This window comes from Empidonax traillii, unplaced genomic scaffold, assembly GCF_003031625.1.
Source record: "Empidonax traillii isolate 1590-97213 ecotype Southwest subspecies unplaced genomic scaffold, ASM303162v1 scaffold6:size4315531, whole genome shotgun sequence".
In the NCBI taxonomy this organism is placed as follows: Eukaryota; Metazoa; Chordata; class Aves; order Passeriformes; family Tyrannidae; genus Empidonax; species Empidonax traillii.
The window spans coordinates 620,618-641,570 of NW_020955199.1; the positions used below are offsets into that span (position 1 = coordinate 620,618).

Here is a 20,953-nt window from a genome sequence, read left to right on the forward strand (position 1 = left end):
CTACTAGCATGGAAGAGGAAATACAGCCAGTTCTCTTTTTTCTCTCTTTCTCAGAAATACTTGTTCATTAGAATTATGTGCAAAACATTGGTTTGACCTGAGGTTCTACCTCTCAACACAACATCTAAACATGTAGTGTTCCTTCCTGGGTGAAAATGAGAGCAGCTTAATTGCCCTTAATGTTCTTCTCTTGTCAGGCTGAATTCAATTACATCTTTCTAATCTGAGACCTATGCAAAGCACAGGAAGAGATCAGCTTTGGCACAAGGAGTAATGAGAGACTTACCACATTACTAGTGTTTACTCAGATCTGAGTAGATAAACTCAATGTTTCCTAGAAGGTGTAAAGATATTTTCACTCCACATTGTCTTAAAAGCTCACACATGATTCTAGCAGTGTATTTTTCTTAAGATATGAACCACAGAATGTATAACGTGAAGAATTCTCTTCCAAATTTTAGCCATACTCTACATTACAGATGCTGGGCCATGCTATTAGCAGAAACTCTTGAAGGTGTTCCAGCATACTTTCCCAGAAACGTTCCTGCCAGTGTGAGTATCAACTTTGCCACTCTTTGACATGGAGAGAATGTACTTTTCCAAGAAGACAGATATTTTGGCTAATGCAGAGCTGTGAATTGAAGACCTTGGATTTTATTTCATCAGTCCCTCTGCAGAAGCTTTTCACAGCCTGATACTGTCAGCTGGGCTAGCCAAGAGTGCTCTCCATACACTCAGGTGGACTGTTGCCAGGCTCCCAGAGGAAAACAAGGTAGGATTTCTTTTCTATTTTCATTCACCTCCATGAAATTAGAAATTTCAGTCTCTGCTTAGGCTTGATACAATTCCAGTTGGATATAAGAAAAAGGCATGGTTTAGCTGAACTATTCATCCACCTTTAACAAAGTCTTTCAAATTATCATCACTACAATTAAAAATATGGAATGGGCTTTAAATAAATTTAAACCAGAGGCAGAGATGCAAAAGAACAACATTATTTTCTGTGGGTGTTGGCTGTGACAGAGCAGCTTTGAGGTTCATACTTGCATGTACTGTATATATAGGATTGTCTTACATATGTTTCCTAGGATTAAACTCGGGAAACATTTTCATTTTGCATAAAGCAGTGTTTATGAGAATACCTAGGGAATCCTTAGGTGATTCTGTTAATCCGCAAGAGCCCACTCTGCAACAGAACTTTGACATTACAACATTGAGCCTTATACTATGTTGAAGTTTCTTGTGTCATCTAACAGAACCCCAAATTACATTCTCAGATTCCTCCTGATGGACAATTTATTGATATGTACCAACAACATTCAGAGCAGCCACTAACTTGGCATGCAGCTGCCTAAGGTAACCAGCTCTATGTCAATACCAGAGTCCTTATTTCTTAAAACAGACCTAGATACCAACTCCATTAGCCCTCAGTTGCCTTTCCTTCCACCCACAGGTGGTGAATCTTCTCTGTAGTTCCTAATTTCAGAAAAAAAAAAAAAAAGGTGGAGATGGTAGCAGTGGTTCTGTGTCCTCTAAAGCACTCTACTGAATAATTAAAAAACCACAACTCCGCTTCAAATCCCTTGCCTGCTGATTTCAGGGTATGAACCAACACTGAAGACTTATCAGAAAATATTTTGTGTCTGTTACACAGTAGAATATGCTCTGTAATAACTCCTCTAACTAGACCTCAGCAGCCTGTAGCTGAGAATTCCCTTGAAATGCTGACATGCACAAAAATCACCAGAAATGAAACTGAGTGAGGTTTTTGATAACTTTGAGTTTTCTGGTTCTTTAATGGCCAAATATCTGAAGATGAGACAGATGAGTATCTGCTTTTCCTCAAAGGTGGATTCAGTGCTCAAGTTACCCTATTTCAGTTAAGAAGTGAATTTTTATCTGTATTAAATACAAAATATTATAGAATTATTATGTTATTATAATACCATAATCCATCATTGGAATGGGCTGACCAGGAAGGTGGTGGATTCTCCGTCCCTGGAGGTATTTAAGAAGAGACTGGATATGGCACTTAGTGCCATAGTCTATTAACTGTGGTAGTAGTGGATCAAGGGTTGGACTTGATATCTAAGAGTTCCTTTCCAACCCACCTGATTCTATGATTCCGTGATTCTATGATTCCATATAGAAAGCTGGGGAAGAGAGCGGTCTCAATGTTGCAAAAACTATCACATGAAGTTCAACCAATACTTTGATAGGTATGATGGAGTTTTTACTTCTGTCAGGTTCTGGCCGAGACACTCTTACACTGGTGATTTGGATTTCTCTGTCATACTCTTCAGATTTATTTTAGGTGTATAAATATATGTGTAGGTAAACAATATTTTGACAAAAAGTTGACTCAGATGTTTTCCAGAATTATAATCTTCCAAGTCATCATTTATGGAATACATATTTTAAGAACAGAAAACTTGTGTGAAATATATTGCAGTCTTATGATTATTTGTTTAAAATACTGGTGATTATAAGCAATTTCTTTTTTAAAATTTGATTTTATGTTTTATTGAAGTAATAACTACCCTCCATGGTCGAATAAGGAGACTATATGAGCTCTGATAAAATAAGATTGAACATCCCTTTGCAAAAAAAAAGGAGTTTCTATCCTTCTGCATTTAATGAATTTAGACTCGCAGATCTGCAATGAGAGAATCACATCCACTTCTAATAAAATAATCCTTATTCAGATGTCTACGCCCTGTTAGAGGTTGGATGCTTTTTATTTTATTTGCTCAACACCAGGTATTGAGCAATTTGGGTTAACATAGCTTTTCCTTCTGAAGCTACTGACTTTCAAAAAAACCAAAGAGACAACAAGCAAACCAAACAAAACACAAAAATGATAGCAAAACCACTACTTGGCCACTTTTGCCCTATCAGCTGTGGAGTGCACAACAAGCAGTCGTTGTACAGTATTGTTTTCTACCCATCACAGCGCAAAAAGCTCTGATAAATTGGAACAATAAAGGCTTCAAGCATTACAATCAATACTTAATGGAATAATGTAAATCCAGCTTTGTATGACTTGTGGATTGTGTTCTCTTGCAAAGAGCAAAAGATTAATGCACAGCAGTAGAAGTGCATCTTTTTTTTTCCCTGCAGTCTGAACTATAAGAGAAACACAATAATGTGCTAAAGTTGCTTTGCTTGTATTGTGGAGTTATTACTATTTTTTTCAGCCTAGTTTAAAAGGAGCCAGAGAGTCGTTGTGTCTCCCAGAGCTCTGTAAAAACCAAGTTAATGGTATTCTCAGTCTTTAGACACATTCACACATCTTCCATCTGGTTGGGAAGAAAAAAACCCTAGATTTCAATAACAAAAATTGTACAGATCTGCCTTTAGGCAACAGAAAATGCCTATGATAAGGGAATAGCCATGAAGTGTGAAGGAGTATTTAGATCTTAGGGTTTATTGACTGGAGACTGTAAAGGAGATGTGAAGTATTTGTGAAAAATCCTAAATAAAAGAGCTTGAATAACATATAATGTGGGTAAGAAAATGTGCTAGAAAGGAATGCAATTGTCACTAAAGAACATGGTAAGAGGGGGTGGGATGGAAGAAATGAAGGACAAGAATGAAGATAAGCAACATCCTGCATTCAGGGCTTGGTTCAGGCAGTATACTCTGTTCTGCAATTCAGTCAATTAGGTATGTTACTATCAGAGAGAATAACACTCAAAATGTACAAAAAAACTTTTTTTTCTCCTTGTCTCTATCAGGTTGTATTTTGACTCCAAATCAGGAAAAAATCAAACTCAAGAGACAGTGAAAATGTCAGAAACAGCAAAGAGAAATCATATTTTTAATGTCCACTCCATGCATTCAAGAGACATTACTGTTTAGAAAATCCATTTGACAAAAATGACAACTGCAAAGCATATAGAATTGGGTTTTGAAGTTAAACAATAGATCAGGAAGAATGAACAAAGATTTTGTTATAACCTTTATGTTTTGGATGCAAAGAGGCTTACTGGAAATATTATGCTTGGTCACATGCATTCCAATATCAGGCCCAAAGCCTCTTGGAAGATTTGGGCAAAGTTTCTTCTTTTTTTTTTTTTTTTTTCCTTTCTGCCTTTGCTGTTTAAATGATGAGAAACATCATTTTTCCACTTACATGAATAGAAGATAAGCATAGAGGTATGCTATATAAGGCTTAGTTTCCTGCTTTTCCAGGAAACATAACAAATATCTTTGTTCAACTTTTAAAGCACATAATGAAAACAGGTATTTTTTTCTTTTGTTTTCACTATTGCCACTGGTAACCTGACAGCAATAAAGTTAGTAGTTATCTAAATCCTAGCACAAAATTTATTTGTGGACTGCTCACAAAAATTTCATTTTATACTAATGTTAACCTTTATGTGACCTTTAGCTTTGCAGGAGTTCCCTCCTAGGTGTTGATCTCCGCAATGTTCTTGTGGACTGGGATCATGCCTCTTTTAGGCTAGAAGAGTTAGAGTATTCCAGTCCTCCAAAAGGCAGCCCCTTTATTCCAGAAGCCTTTCTACATACCCATTTTTGTGCCAGTCATCTTTTCTGAGGAAAAGAAGCTAAAACTGTCATTTCTGTGTTTCAGACATGGAACACAGAACAATATGATCAGAAATTCTGCACTGGGGTATTAAGGATGAAAAAAAGAAATTGATCAGAATAGTCTGGAAGTTTCTGTTCATTGCTTATTCATAGATCCAAGTCTTAGCTGTTTTTTAAAAAATAAATTAAATTTTTTAACTTAAACCCAACAAACCCTAAAGCCTAAGTTTTATATGACCTGACTGTTAGTATTCAGGAATGATGTTTAGGAGAAAAATCAATACTTTCATAAAAATTTTAGTTCAATCTTTGGTAGCATGAAAAAAAGAAAATAAAACATTAGAAATTATTTTAAAAGCGGTAAAGAAATAACAAAACAAAAACCAGAGAAAATAATTAAGCCACTGTACAGATCAATGGCATGTCTGCCTCTTGAATACCACGAGGTACTAAACTTTCTATCTCAGAAAGTGAATAAAAGACCTAGAAAATATTCAAAGGCAGCAAGAAAGCTGATCAAAGCCTGCAGCACCAAAGAACAATTAAATAGGCTTATGCTCATCAGCCTGAAATAGATGCAAATGAGAGTGGCTGTGATAAAGTTTTATAAAATCATGGGTGGCAGAAAGGTAGTGGAAATGGAAGGGCTAGTAAAGAAACAGGAATAACATTTCCTTCTGTCTGGGAGGCTGAAGCAAGATCACATCCTGCAGAGGATATGCTGTACATACACCACCTTGTGCTGTGCTAGAGTTTTTCCCCTTCTCCTGTAGGTGTGGCTATGGGTAAAGTGAGATGGGATACAGCAAGGCAATCCAGAGTCTGTAGAGATAAAATTATGCAAAAGCATTGTCTTACTACGAATACCTTGCTACCAAGGCATTAGCTGCAAGGTCAGCCATTCTTCCTGTCTATACCTTCATGCCACTACAGAGCTTCATAGAGATGAAGTTTATTCTGCCCACAGACACTTGACTAGTATGCTTCAAACGTCTGAAAACAACACTGACGTTAATATAGTAATAGAAGATACAAAGTAAAATATCTCATAAATATCTGATGAGAATTAACTCAGAGACTTCTATGGTCAGAGTAAGATCTCTATAGATATCCAACCAAAAAAGTTTGAAGAAAAGATAATTTTCAAGTATTAACACTGCCATATTATTCAGCAAAGAAGTTGAAAACATGGCCTACTTCAGTTGCTGACCTAATATAACAAAAAGTCGTCTCATGGGACAGACTTTTAGTGACTCTGAGGACAGAGCATAAGAAAGAGATGAGGGATGAAATCCTACCATATGTTATAACATATGTACCATACCATTTAATGCTTGCACTGCAATGAATTAATGTCAACATCAAGCTCTCCAATTTAAGTATACCATGATAAATCCCAAACTACATTTTACACAGAAAACAACCACATTTATATAAAAAAAGCCTGGAGAGTTGCTGAATACTATTACTCTTCTGAAAACCTAATAACACACCTAAGTACTATGTTTTAATTTTAAGATCTGACTGCTTTCTATTACAAATGACACTAATGTTATAGCATCTGATGGTAGAAACTGCATCAGGTAAGACACCCTGTCAGAGGAAGCAGCAAGGCCATGCAGTGCCTGGCAGAAAGGGAAAGAATGTAAATAAGAGGTGAACATCCAATCATATGTGAAGGCTCGTGGTAAATATAGATAACAGAGCTAAGAAAAGTGTTAGTATGTAAGATTCTACGGAGACAGTGTATGAGTGCAGCTGTGTGAAGACAATGTAATATTCTGGATAAAGAGAATAAAAGCTGAATTTAGGCCATCATCATCTAATGCCCAGTTTTATTTACTTGACCATCCTCATATTTAATACGACAATACCCTATATATCTTTGTATAATTTTCAACAGGGCCTAGATGAATTATTATTATTTACCATTGGTGCCCAAAGGCCCCTTCTAGCCCGGAGACACACTGCTTTTGTTATATTATAAAGAGTAGGCAAACTCTGGTCCTACCCAAAAGAATTTACAATCAAAGACTATTTAAAGACTTTACAGTGTGCTTAAATTCAGCTCAAGAGGTTTAACTGACTTCACAAATACTGCAGATTTCTCAGTATTAAGTTCATAGAAAGATTTTTGTGGGACATGAACTCAAGACCTCATCCAGCACAGATCATCTGGGTTTGTCTACAAAATCATGCTACAAATATGTAGAGCATGAAATGGGAATTCATTTAAACCTATTTGGAAATGAAAAGAAATTACATCTTATATATATTTTATGGAAATACTGTAAAAGGGCATTTCTCAAACTGTTCCTTGCGGCTGAGGTTTGTCAGGATTTTGAGAACCCTTAGAAGTCAACTTCCTTGCTTTGTAACAAAACAAAACAAAATTGAACAAAAGTATAGTATGCCATTTTTTAAAAAAAAAAAGTTGTCAATTTAATATGTTAAATCATTGGGTTAAAGAAATGTAAACAAAACCAGCCAAGAATTCATTGGAAAACTGTTTGAGAAGGCTAGGTTTTGTTTTTATAGCCATGAGTGTAAGTTCCATGTGAAATCAACTACAAATACCACATGAAGTCATACTGAAACAATAGTAGGCTAGAATTTAGAAGAGGTTATATCTCTGTGAAGAGCTGTTTCGCAGAAATGATTTAACATATTGTAACTTTCAAGAATAGGGAATGTGCATAAGGCCTGTGTACAGTCACAAGTTTGGAGAGGAATGTGTGGGGTGGGATGAGTGATCAGAGGAGCAAGAAGCTGATTGCTTCTTTATATCCCCCTGTCGCTGATAATTTTCCTGGCATGTCTCTTCATTACATTTCTCAAATACAGAAGCAGCTAAGTTTTACCAATATAAATTTCACCAGTGTGAATTTCACCAATGTTACCTCAGGTGGTAAACTGCAGAAATTGGAGAAAAAGCTGTCCTTTAACATCTAACTTACAGTAACTCACACTGAATTTGTACCACTGTCAAATCTCAAAATATGAACTATGTATTTTTCTATCATTCAATACGTTTGAGAAACAAGAGGCAGTCCTACTTCTTTGTCACTGCCAATGTGCAACGAAGATAATTTTGTGCACTTTGTACAAAGGTACATATTTCAAAACTCGCTACATATGTAGCACATTAACAGGTAGTGGCACAACAACAGAAAAATAAAGAAAAACACAGAAAGAAGCAGGGGCTCCAATGTCGTAATTACCAAGACCAGCTTAGTTCTATGCTTATTCTGTGCCTCACTCTCCCAGTTACAGGCTATATTTTCTAAATTAATATTTACAAAACCTCTGTTTTGGTGATGGTCAGTTAACTCTTTTTCAGTTACGGAAATGCTAAGTGCTCTTATTAAGCCTTCAGGATAGGATAATACCGTATATTTGTCTCCCCTTCACGTGGATTTAACACAGTGAAAACTATCCATATGTTACAACATATGGCATAATTCCAGTATCTCTTCATATACCTGATTCCTCATTCTTAGTGTAAACAAATGGTTGTTTCACATGGGGATATTGAACTAAATTGGGCCACAGACTGAATGTATTTGGCTAGAGCAGGTTGATGAGAGAAAACTGAGAAATCAAAACATACAACAATTTCTTTTTCACCTTAAACAAAAAAAAAAATATATTACAATTCAAAATACAGTCATGGTATATATGGCATATGGATTTTTTTGGTTTTTCAGTAGACTTTTAGAAATTTTTTTTCTATCCTCCTTCCAACAAACCAATAACATTAAGTGACCAGTAGATGGTAATTTTTTTCTTATTCTAGTTTTCTTATTCTAGCTCAAATCCTTTCAGAAACTGAACTTTATAGTTCAGAACTAGAATGATCAGTTTCAACATTATCTTCAAAATTACCTTAAATTTACCAAATAAACCTTTGCATTCAGCGTTTGAAATGTATTTAAATTTTTCAGTTCCATTTTCTTTCCATTTTAAAGGTGAACCAGAAATGCTTTATTCTCAGTAGGTTTTGAGCCTCTAGACTTCTACACCACCATATCACAGAAATACACCAAAACCTCTATTACTATTTTACAAAGAGAAATAGTGGAGACTGGAATAACTATGAGAGCAACTGAAAATAAAATCTTGACTTGTGGTAGGGAACTACTTGACTGCTATTACAACAACATAATCATCATAAAGAATGGACAGTAAAATCTTGACTGTGTTTTCATATAAACTAAGAATGGTACCCAGGTTAGATGGAGAACTGATTTAAATAATCATAAACCTTGATTTATGCACATAGTACATAGTTTTGAGTACCCAAAAATATAATCCTAAGGAAAGTAAGTAGATTGGAGTCCTTACAAGGTGTCCATTCCACAATCAGCTATAACTGTTTTGTGGACATTAATAGAGTTCAAGGAAGAATAGGAAGACAAAAGCTCCAATGAGAGCAAAATATGTAGAAAGAGAAATTAAGATCCCTGAAAAATGAGCTGCGAAAAATACTGTATTTCTACATCCTTTCTCATTTTGCTGATCAGTTGTGGTCAGCTCTTGGTGCTGAAGTTAGTGCAGAAGAGCTACCACATTTACACCAGGCTGCAGGTCCTCCAGGAAGCTAAAATTAAAACAAAAATTGGAAGTGGCATCACAGAAAAAGGCATTTTTTAATAGTTTTTAATTTATTTTTTCTTCAGCTCTACACCAACAAATTCAGTGACACAACTCCAGTTGATCAAGTCACGTTTCTGGATGTGGTAGTACGTAGCAGAGTAAAAGCACTCAGGATATCAAATAAAGATATTAGAAATTTCAAAATATTAAATATTTGAATTAACTTAAGTAAGCTTAAGTGTATAAATATATATATAAAATAAACTTTAAGCCATTTGAGACCATTTTACAGCACACTTTAAACTGTAATGCCTCCCAATCAAATAATTTGTGGTTGAATTGTAGACTTTCTTTCAGAAAGTTATCTTCTCTTAATTTCAGACCAAAAAAAATCTACTAGAAGAATGTTGGGAGTTTTATTTCGAAGACTATTACACTACTAAAAATTCTCTCCTCCAGTGTGATTCTGTTTAATTTTTTACTTTGGTTTATTAGACTCATTATGGCCACGTTCTGAAAGAAAGGAAAGGAATTACATTACCTTATGCCTTTCCCCATGTAAGTAATGAGAAAGTAGTATTAAATTGTCATTTGTCATTCTTATTTATATATACATATATATATATATAAATGTAAAGTATTTTTTCTGTTCCCTGATTCTCTCTTGTGACTCTGTGATGAATCACTTCCAAAGTTCCATAGTGTTTTCTGGATTAAGGAAAAAAAATCAAATTCCATTGGGATTTTTTTCTGAAAAATACAGCATCAGCCACCACAGTGTATCACAGTAGTTCTATATATATAGAAAAATATAGAAACTTATTTGAGTTTCTTAGAAAGTTATAGAAAATAGGATAATGATAACCTAGTCATGTCCCTCATCATAAAGTAGATTTTATTGTATGCATATAGCACATACTGCTGATGGAGTGAAACCATTAATAACTGTTTGGTATCAAGGTGTACCAAGGTGTATGTTGCGTCGTGTTACTTTGGACTGAAAACTAGAAGTATTTTTAATTTTTTTTAAGAAGAGCAGTGCTGTTAAATTCCAAGATCAGCTGTCACTGAAGAGTTTTCCAGGGCCAAAAGTAACATTAATCAGAGTTCATCTTCAGATGTAAAAAAAGTGTCTCAGAAATTACTTAATTAGTTTGAAGATATAAAGCAATGTAAAACTAATCCATATATAAACATTTTTTGACATGACAGTGACTTGCCGTGATTCACAGCCACTGTCTAAAACAGCAGCATAATCATAGCCTAAACCTTCAAGAGTTAGATTTGGAGAGCACATAAGAATGAAAAACAAAGCTTTTTTGTAATAAGTTCATGTATAGGTAAATATGTCTTCAATTTACTCAGCATATGTTTGACTGCAGTTAGGCAGATGAACTGGAATGAAACAACTAGAGGTTTTTCCCCATAATTCAGTCAGATTGAAGCAAAGTTGAGTCTTCCCTAAATGAAAAAATAGTTCAATAACTCTTTCAGTAGGTTTGTGTTACAACTTCCTAATAAACTATTACGTAAATGTTATGAGGACAAGCAACAACAAGTTAATTCTCATTAGCATCAGAGTTTTGCCCAAACATTTTTTATTTCCACAATTAAGATGGAATTCTTTACAAAAACTTTTCTTGTAGATTTTCATGTCTGTACAGCCTGGCAGAAAAGAAAACCAGGCAAAACTGAAAGAAGTTAACACCTCAGCAGTATCTGTCAAAGTTGAATGTTTTGAGATTCACTGTATGAAGACCCGATTTCCTCTAGTGGACATTATGTCTGACACCAGTAGTTTTCGTTATAAAATCCAAGTCAAAATGGTGTATTTCATGTACACATATATGCAAATGATTCTTTGCAGCTTGCACAAGTACAATTCTGCTGTACAGGTGACATATAGCACAGGATTGCGCGCAAGCCACGTGAATTCCTTTAGGATGTCCACCGGAGCATTTTGATCAAGCGGCTTATGTTTTGCACCATGCAGAACAAAAGATGCATCTACAGAGCAAGCCCATCTTGATCGATTTGAGGCCTATACCTCATCCCAGCATACTGAGATGACCTTGTCTTTTGGACAAAACAGGGCCAGTTTCTGAATTAAGAAGCAAAGAAGATCATAAACATTCTCTCCTAAAGGATCATTTTTTACCATCACATCTACATTTCTCTCTATGAATAATATAAAAACTATATCCAGAGAAGCAACAAAGACTGCAGAGAAATTCAAAAGATCTTATAGTGTCACAAAAAATACATCCCAGGAGGAGTAGTAGGGACAAAGAAAGTAATAACAAAAATATAATTACATGGCAGATGTAAGATGATGAACATAAAAAAGTCATTACACAAAATGACTGCTCACAATAGCAGAAGATTTATGTTTTCATGAGCTCCCTTTAGTCCCCATATAATGAATTTTACCTTAATTTAGTCAGGTAAGAGGAAGAAGTGCAAGTACTTCGTCTATTGGGTGGCCTATTTCTGAGTTTTAAGAGCACTAGTTCTTCTGCATGAGATGCATGCAGACTAGTAGCTAGATGACTGTACATTTTTTGTGTTCTGCTTTACAGAGAGATATCTGGAAGCAGAGCCACTACCATAGACTTCGACAATTGTCTAAAACAAGCTTATCTTTCTCCCTGTTTGAAACATGTTGGGAAATATACTCTGGGTTTGTTGGGTGCAGGGCGGGGGGGGGGGGGGGCATCTTTTACCATTAGTGGGGTTTTTTCCATTAAAAAGGAATAGACTTCAACGACACTTTTATATATTTCAATATGTATTCTAGCACAAATAGTTCCTTCAAGTAAGACACAAATAGCAGTGTACTGGTTTCAGCTGGGACAGAATGAATTTTCTTTTTTCTAAAAAAAAGGCTTTACAAAAACTTGGTTGGGATTTAGTATGAGAATAATGTTGATAACATACTGATATTTTAGTTATTGCCAAGTAGTGCTTACCTTAAGGTGAGGACTTTTCAGTTTCCTTTGCTCTGCTAGCCAGCAGGTGCACAAGAAACCATGACGGATCGCAGCCAGGACAGCTGACCCAAACTGGCCAAATGTCATGCCCAGTGTATTGGTACCCACTGATCACTGCTGGAGGATGGACATCCTTCAGTGAGGGCTAAGCAACTGCTTCACTTGCTGCCCTTGGTAACTTTCCCTCTCTCTTTTTGTTATCTCCCTTATTATCAACATTATTATTAGTAGCAGTTGTTGTTGTTGTAATTATTATAATATTTTACTTTATTTCAATTTTTAAACTTTTCTTATCTCAACCCATGAGTTTTACTGTTGTTTTTTTCCATTTCTCTTCCAAATCCCACTGGAAGGGGATGCAAGGGTAGTGAGAGAGCAACTGCATGGTATTTAGTTGCTGACAGGAATTAAAACATGACAGGCAGGCAAACACTGAGTCTTAAAACCACCATAGGGAGTCTCTCTGTATATCTTTCTGATGAGACAGAAGCAGCAGGATATATCATCTTGGATTTAGTGTTTGACAGACTAGTGTCTCTATCAGCAGTCTGAAGGCAGTAACACTGTTTGAAAAAATGCATGATCACTTAAAGGTTCTATTTACTCGTGAGTTGAAAGCTACTTCTAAGAAATCTAATAGTTCCAAAAATAAAGCAAGAGTGGCACAACAGTCAGTAGTCTAATTCAACAATTTCAGAAAATAACACAGCAACAACCAAAAAGATTCATTTTGATAATATAATAATAACCAACTCTTTCTTGTGTACCAACAAAATGAACTAAGTCCCTAATTGAATGATATGAACAAAGACTTCTTCTGTATAATCTGAAGAATAAGGAAACTCTCCAGCTTTGACATGAAATTATATGGAAGTGTCCTTTGCTCAGATTCAGCAGATAGTATTGCCAAGTGAGGAATCAACTGAAACTTGTAATGTGCTTCTTTTACATGTTATTTTATGAAAAGGTGAGGTTTACTTCACAAAGCAAAACTAAATAGTTGGTCCAGGTTTGACTATGGATTGAGTTCTGGACTGTGCAATGTCACAAAAAACATGTAAGCACAGGATCAAAGTTATCTCTGGTTTCAGCAACCACACATTTCAGTTTCAAGCTTCTAGGCTATCTATCACTCACTAAATATTTTCATTACTTGTTCATGGAAAAGGTGCTCTAGAAATCATTATAATTGCTTCAGTGATGTAGTGTCAACAGGGTCTTCTTCTACTCCTAGTTCATCCCTGTGGTGAAGAATCAGACCTTTCAATTATACTTTTTAACAATAGCTTTTGTATGCTTTGCTACTCTTTTCTAAATTTTTATTTCACTTGAAAGGCATGGTTGAATCTGCCTGATAGAGACTACTGCTACCCATTTGGGCTGTATTTCGCTGCCTGTAAACCTAACCCACCCTCTGTAACTTATTAGCTTAAGTATCTTTTTTCTTAAATACCTTTGTCTCATCTACACTGAGCAATTTCTTACTGATAAAAATGTAAGACTGAAAAATCCATTAATTGTTTCTAAAATGGGCTGCAAAACACAAATTATATTCCATTCAGTCTATAATTAAGACTTTATATTTTATTTTCTGCCTTTTTATCCCTGCAAATGTTTGATTTTTCCTGACTGTGTACTGAAAGAATCTTTTTCCTGTTTCATTCACATTGCCACACTGCATCTGTTTTGTCCAACAAACCTTTGTTAATCAACCATTAGACAAAAATTTGGAAATTTGTATCAACTTTTAAAGTTGAGATCATTGTGCATACTTGTATAAATTTAATTCAAGAAGCCTATGTCCCTTTTACAATGAATAATTTTAATTTTTCAGTTTAAAACTAGTAATCAGCTTCTATGGCTGAGAGCTAGCTTATTCCTTTGACGTTGGCTAGTAAGGATCCTTGGAACACAAATATATGCAATAAGCCAGTAATTCTGCCTGCCTTTCTGATGCTCTTGAGGGTATCTCAGTTCTGGCAAACAGACGGGTAATGGGAATTAGAAGGAGGGGGGGAAAACAGCAATAAAAAGATAAATCACAAAAGGAAGGAAATCCATTTGGGCCTTGGCAGCAAAGACACCGCTCAGCTAATCCATGCTGAGTGCAATCCAATACTCCTTTATATAATCCTGTTCTTGTGGAAGAAAATTAAAGTTTAATGCAATAAAGGCTGACACAAATCACTTTTGTTGCCCAGGAGCAGATTAAAGAATAGTTAAAATCATACAAATCTGATTTATTTTCTGTTGGTTTTGCTTTCTTTTATCCAGTGACATATTTATTTTTTAAATCACAGCATCAGTTTTTGATTATTAAACATATATTCCAAATTATAGAGAGATTTTGTGATGGAAAGAAGAGGAAAGAAAATAGTGACAGCCAAGAAATGATTAGTTCTTAAATGGTACATGTTAAAGCTCTTTCAAAGTTCTACAAATTTTTCATCTTTCATATACGTCCTTGCCTTTAATCAGTCTGTGTCAAGGGGTCTTTAAAATAAGCATAAAGAAAGTAGAGTTTTATCATTCACTGGATCTGTACAGGTCACTCCCATCTCTCTTGTATACATCTGCATTTGTTGTTCTGTGACACAGTAGAGATCTGCCAACAATGGAACAAACTGAGAATTTCTGCAAGAGAGACAACAATGTAAGAGGGCGGTAACCCTAATATTCCATTTTATTACTCCGGCCCTCAGCCTCAACATACTCTTCATCAGTAAGTTGAACTGGAAAGAATAAAACAAAATAAGATGAAAACAGACCCTGGGCATATTGTGCTCCATATGATACATTTTTTCATGGCAGATAAGGTTTTAATTTATCTGAAATACTGATCAGACTTATGATTGCATTGAAATAGGATCAGGTTTTTAATTTTCTTTGCCTTCATCCCAGCTCCAACATATCCTCTCTCACAAATTCCTTTGAGTAATTTCCCTGCTACTCTTCATATTGGTGATACAACATAACTATGCAGACCTAAGTGGAGAGAATGCTGGAGTCATTGTACAGCTATCATTTTTCCCAGTAGAGCTATCAAAATATTACCCAAGGCACTTGAGAAGTTTGTGAAATACAATATGGAAGTGGAAAGGTTGCATAATTTCTCCAGTATTTCACTTCTTCACACATATTTTTTCAGCAATATCTTAAGGGATTCTCCAGAACAGGTTTTTGAGCAAGCTATTTGCCCTGGAAATGCCACTTAGTCAGGAAGAACAGAAAGGAAATAAATCACCAAAAAAACCCAAAATCTGATATCCTAGGAGAATTCTATAGGAAGAAAATAAAATTTGTAGGGTTTTATTGTTTTTCAGTGATACCCAGACAACTCTTTGATGGAAACTATTTCATATCATCTCAACATCTTTTCTTACCTGTTCTTACCTGTGGTAAGATATTAGGCCATTGGCAATTGCACCAGATAGGCCACAATAAAAAGGCATTTAAGAATGATCTCCTTCCTGAATTTCAACATGCATGCCTATTTAAAACTGGGAGTTTTTGTTTTTGTTTTTGTTTTTTAATCCATCTTGAAATTGGACATATTTCTGGTTTCTTTTCTTTCTTTTCTTTAAAGTACTGCTTACCATTTATTTGACAAGTAGAAGCAAGTCAATAAATAGTATATGGCAAGATTTGTATAAAGTTATAGGTCCCAACAACCAAGTTTTAGTTAGAGACAATGTACTTTAAAAGACTAGAATATTTCCAGTAGAGAAAATGCAAGAGTCTCATTTTCTCTCTTTACCTCTTTTGTACATATGTGAAGAACACCACAACAACATATTTTATTACCCTATCATATTGTGATCTACTCTAGTTGTATGGGATCAGTCAGCAGCAGCAAAACTCAGTCGCTGGTCTCTGGAGAGCCATTTGATCTGCAGGTCAAGCCCTGCTTTCCCAGACCACATATATTGGTTTCCTGTTGGAAAAGTATTAAATGCAGTGCAGAAGTGGCGAATGGGGGATGAGGGTGTGTGTTTACATCTAAGTGTGTGTCTGTGTATATGTGTTTTCTAATCCTTTTGCAGCTTGCTAGCCTGAAACTGCAAATGTCATCATCATGAAGGCAGCAGTTGAATCGAACAGGTGCTGTAATAAACCATGACATTTCTAACAGGTTTAATTGTAGGGGGTGCACTGGGATACTTTTCAGTACAAACATGGTTTCATTTGATGTCAGCATCAAGACCACAGACATAGCTTTTATTCCGTATCCACATGAAGTAGGGTGTAAAGTTCCCACCTCCAATGCACTTTATGACCTTTCAGGTGTGTAAACCTCTAACCTATATCATTCTCATCTTTGCTGTTCCAGCTGCCACATGGTGACAACCTGCTAGACTCTGTGTCTGGTCTAATGGTGATTTAATGGGTAGTAGAATTAAAGCATTAGCATGGTATTCCTGTCTACTCAACCCTAAAGGGCTTTTTGGTGGTTGTAGGAGAGGCTCCCTGGAGGAAATTGCAATATACAGGGATTTGCTGTGAGCCTATTGCCGCCTAGTGCCAAGACAGTTCATAAATTTATATCTATGACATTTATGCTCCAGTTTTTTTCATTATAACTCTTCCTTATGAGAATTTAGTAGCTGCATTCCTCTATAAAAGGCTGGGCTGCTACCGAAGAGCAAGACAAAGCCTTTATTTCACTTACAATTTTTTCCTTATTCTAAAGTATAAATATATGTTAGAAAAAGAGATCTCATTAAAAGACAAAGTATATTTATAAAGTTCCAAATTAGTATCTCATTTACATCACAATTACTTTACTGGTGTCAATAAGCCTATTTTGCATCCATACCATTAAGAAAAAAAAAAAATGCACCTGACTTTATCTTTAAATTTGTATTAATAGTAATAAATCTTTGGTTTATAAAATAGAAAGTTTATAAAAGCTTATTCTATTAAACAATCAAGTGCTGAGGGTTAGCATCTTTGAAAATAATCTTATTTCATTCTAAAACATGGTCATTAATGTTACTTTAATGTAAGATGACTTTAAGTGACATTATTATTTTTATACAAGGTAGCAAAAGGCAAAGCTGATATGCTCTATTTCAAGACAGCTTTTTTTCAACACTGCAAATCTAAAAATGGCAAATTTTGGGAAACAAGGGAGTAAGTAAGAGGTTAAATCACAGATTCAGAAGAAGAGTAAAATTAACATGCAAATCTTCCAAAATAAGCTTCTAATAACTTACATTGGTTGAAATACTTTTCTAAGTAGAAATGACCTGCAGTAATTTCAGTGTATGCTGAGAATTTTTTTTTTTTTCGGCCACAAACTTTTGGGTTTGGTTGGAGTTTTTTGTTTGTTTGTTTGTTTTTTCTGGAATCTTACTTGGAATGCCTCTTTCAACAACTCTGCTATTTTAAACTAAAACTTTATGTATCTGTTTTCTGCTGAAGCTAGAAGGCAGTTCTTAATTACAAAATTAGTTAAATGTCTAATTCCTTACTACATTTTGTGAGACTATGTATACAAAAGTATCCTTTTAAGTAAATCAGGTATACTCAGCTTTGTTTCAGTTACTTCTGTCTTTAAATTTTCTGTCCTGCCAAGCTATTACAGTGTATTTCTCTGAAACAGATGGAAGATTTCCTTACCAAAAATCATGTTAAATTAAAAATAAAACCAGTGTTTGGGCAGGCTTAACTATCATTTCCACTGTTGACATCAGCAGGGGTTTTGCTGAATTACTTGACAAAAAGTAATTTTAAAAAATCATATGCATAAAGTGAAAATGCTCTCAGTACTGCCAGTCTTTCCCTCTGGTAAGGGCAAATTCTTACAGAAATCAGAATCAGCAAAAAAAAAAAAAAAAAAAAAGCAGAAAATTCTTCATGAAAGTTAATAAATCAACTCAAGCACTTACAATATGGCAGGCTATCTGCAGTACAATCATTCACTTTCAGTTAATCAGCTTTAAAATAGGCATAAGTATCTGTCTGTGTATTTGACTGCAAAGTCACGTTGACTTCAGTGGTGTGAATTTTCTGACTGTACTTGGTGAAGAAAAACTCTGGAAATTCTATATCAAACAGAAATTGTGGGGAGTATCGTCTCCAGTCTGTAGGCAGCCTGGCACATGGCTATAAATGACACAAAAGGTTTCAGGTGTGAAAGCTGAAAAGTATCTGCTATTTCAGACAGCATCCTCCTGAACTCACTCACTCCGTCTTTTCCACAACTTAGGTACAAGGCCTAATCAAGCCCCTAGCTTCCAGCTGACAAATATAAAATGAATTTGCATGTCACTATTTGAGACTGAAAATGTAAGGATTTCACAAATATAACAAATATTTTTTAAAACAATAATAACTAATACTGTAACAAAATTAATTTATTTCAACCTGTGTATTTAATAAACAAGAGAGCACTTGGTGGAAGAAGATCACTAAGAATATGTGGACCGAGGACTGGATCCCAGTCTTACCTATGAGTGACTATGCGACTTCTTCATTTCTCTGTGCTCCCGGTCTCCTCCTACACTAGAAGCCCTGAGCAGTTCCTCTCGCATCAAGTCAGAGCCACCTCAAATTCAATGTTCTCTTGACACTGAATGTACAAAGTCATCCACTCATTAGTGTGAAGAGCCCACCAGAGAAAGCTCATGGAATTGTGACTTCCCCACCTCCTGAGAATTTTAGAGGAATCGTCTCTAACACCCACAGATGCGTAATAAATCCCAGCAGAAACCTGTCTAATAAAGGTAAATTTTAAGATTTAACACCAGTGACAGCTTCAAATGCCATCCATGTTCTCACAGGACATTACTGTGCTCCAAAAAAGAAAGTTCCAAAGAGCCCCTCCAATTTCAGACACATGGTAGAGCAGGGCTGGTCGCTGGAAACCATGAGAGCATGGCAGCACCTGCTGTTTAGGCCTACTCAAGCACATTAGAAAACTGGCTGTTTCTTAAAGGTAGTTTTATTGACTAATCCCATGCCAAAAATGTATTTTAACTATGAGGTAAAATATTAACTGGTAAGGGACTTGGGGGAGAGTGTAAAGAAAGAACTTTTTTTCATATTTGCTGTACTACATGATTTCTATTCCAGTTATGCTGTGTTCTTGTTTTACAGCACAAATATATATTATATGTTCAACCAATTCTGTTCAGTCATTTTTGGGTGCTATCCTGAAACCTGTATTGCATTTAGTAGTTCTTCCCCTGCTGAGTAGCATGAAGTTAGTACATTTGCAGTATACATCTGAAACAATACTTACGACTTTTTTGAATTAAGACATCACAGAGTACTTTTCTTTTGACTGTTTTATGCCATTAGTACCACTCAGATACACTGTTACAAACAGGTAGTAATGATATTTTGCTACAATGCAGAGGCAAAAATGGAGCAATATAGTCTTTGACTGTATTTTTTGAAATGACAGAGATATGATTAACCGTAATATAATGCATAAACCCCCTCAGTTCCATTAGGCGAACAAAAGAGATGTTTTTAAGATAAACATTTCCTCTTATTACTTTCTCTTCAAGTCCTACTTTTCCCCCAAACCCAGTAGGTTCTCTGGTCTGTCTTTCTGTAAACCTGTGTATTCAGTTGCAACACGGGTCCATGAATGTACAACAGACACAGTCTCCATCAGTCACTCTATATTCCTTAATCACAGCTATAATCTAAAGAAGTTTCTGAAAGTTAAAGCACTAATAGAAACAATCTTTGATGAGGTGCTCAACTACAGTGACACCAGCAAGTTTTCAGATGAATGAAACTGACATGAGCAACATTATACACTTTGATAGTGTAAACTATTCCAATTGTAAATTCTCTTCTCCAATGGACCAAAAATGGTAACTAATACTACTAATATAACTGTATCTTCTGGGCTTTTGTTGATAACAGCTCTAATCATAAATTGCACTTTATTACACCCTTGATCAGCACACCTGTATTGACAATGTTTATTGTATAGATAGTCCTTAGTTTCTGATCCAAATGGCATCTCTTTACTCTGTTGAGACCTTCAGCTTGACTCCAAAAACAGATAAAGCTGATTAGCCAGTTTCCATCAAGATAACAATGATAAACCAAGAGAAAACTATCAGATGATTAATCCGATCTGCTACCAAAATGTGCCTGGTATAATCCCACTGGTATTGGAGACCTGAAGTCTACTTTTAAAATGTGTTTGCAAATACAGCAACATTTGTTAGCTTTCTTTACTGTATGTTTACCTTGACTCAGTGTTGATAAACAGACTCTTGTGCTGTAAAAAAAGGGGAAATAAACCCAAAGTTTTATAAATCTGGATTCCTTTAACATGTATTTCAGAAAGAAACAGCACTGAGTTACAAATTCCTGGCCAGATTCCAACTGGCTACTAACCAAATAGATTACCAAGGAAGAAAAAAGGGGAAAAAAAAGTTTAGCAACTGAAAAATTATATGAAGTTATATGTTATATGTTATATATATATATATATATATAAGTTCATATATTATATGAAGGTATAAAGGTTTTGTGAGGTATTTTAATCAAAGAGCTTGATTTAAGCTCCTGGTTGAACTCCTCAGCATTTTTTCACTGGGCTCAAAGTTGTTGTAATAATAAACATTCTCGTCTATTGGTTTCTGTGCTCACAATGCACAATGTTTTGAACTCTTTTAAAGTGAGTTGATAGATCAGGACATGTCTCCCTTGTTATTACAGAAATGGACCATAAGGTCATTTCAAACAATCTGTTATTGAAAGTCTGCATAGAAGGGCACCACATTTTAAAACAATTTGTCTTAGTGAACCCCAGTTCACAGAAGGAAGGACAAGACAATAGA

General features: G+C 35.3%; 1 long non-coding RNA gene across 1 annotated transcript; it reads left to right on the forward strand.

The window, feature by feature from the left end:
- Positions 1–1,270: 1,270 nt before the first annotated feature.
- Positions 1,271–11,812, forward strand: LOC114055695. The gene is made up of 3 exons (XR_003570801.1): positions 1,271–1,356; positions 9,646–9,708; positions 11,730–11,812. It is a non-coding gene; the product is annotated as an uncharacterized LOC114055695 (long non-coding RNA).
- Positions 11,813–20,953: the final 9,141 nt, after the last annotated feature.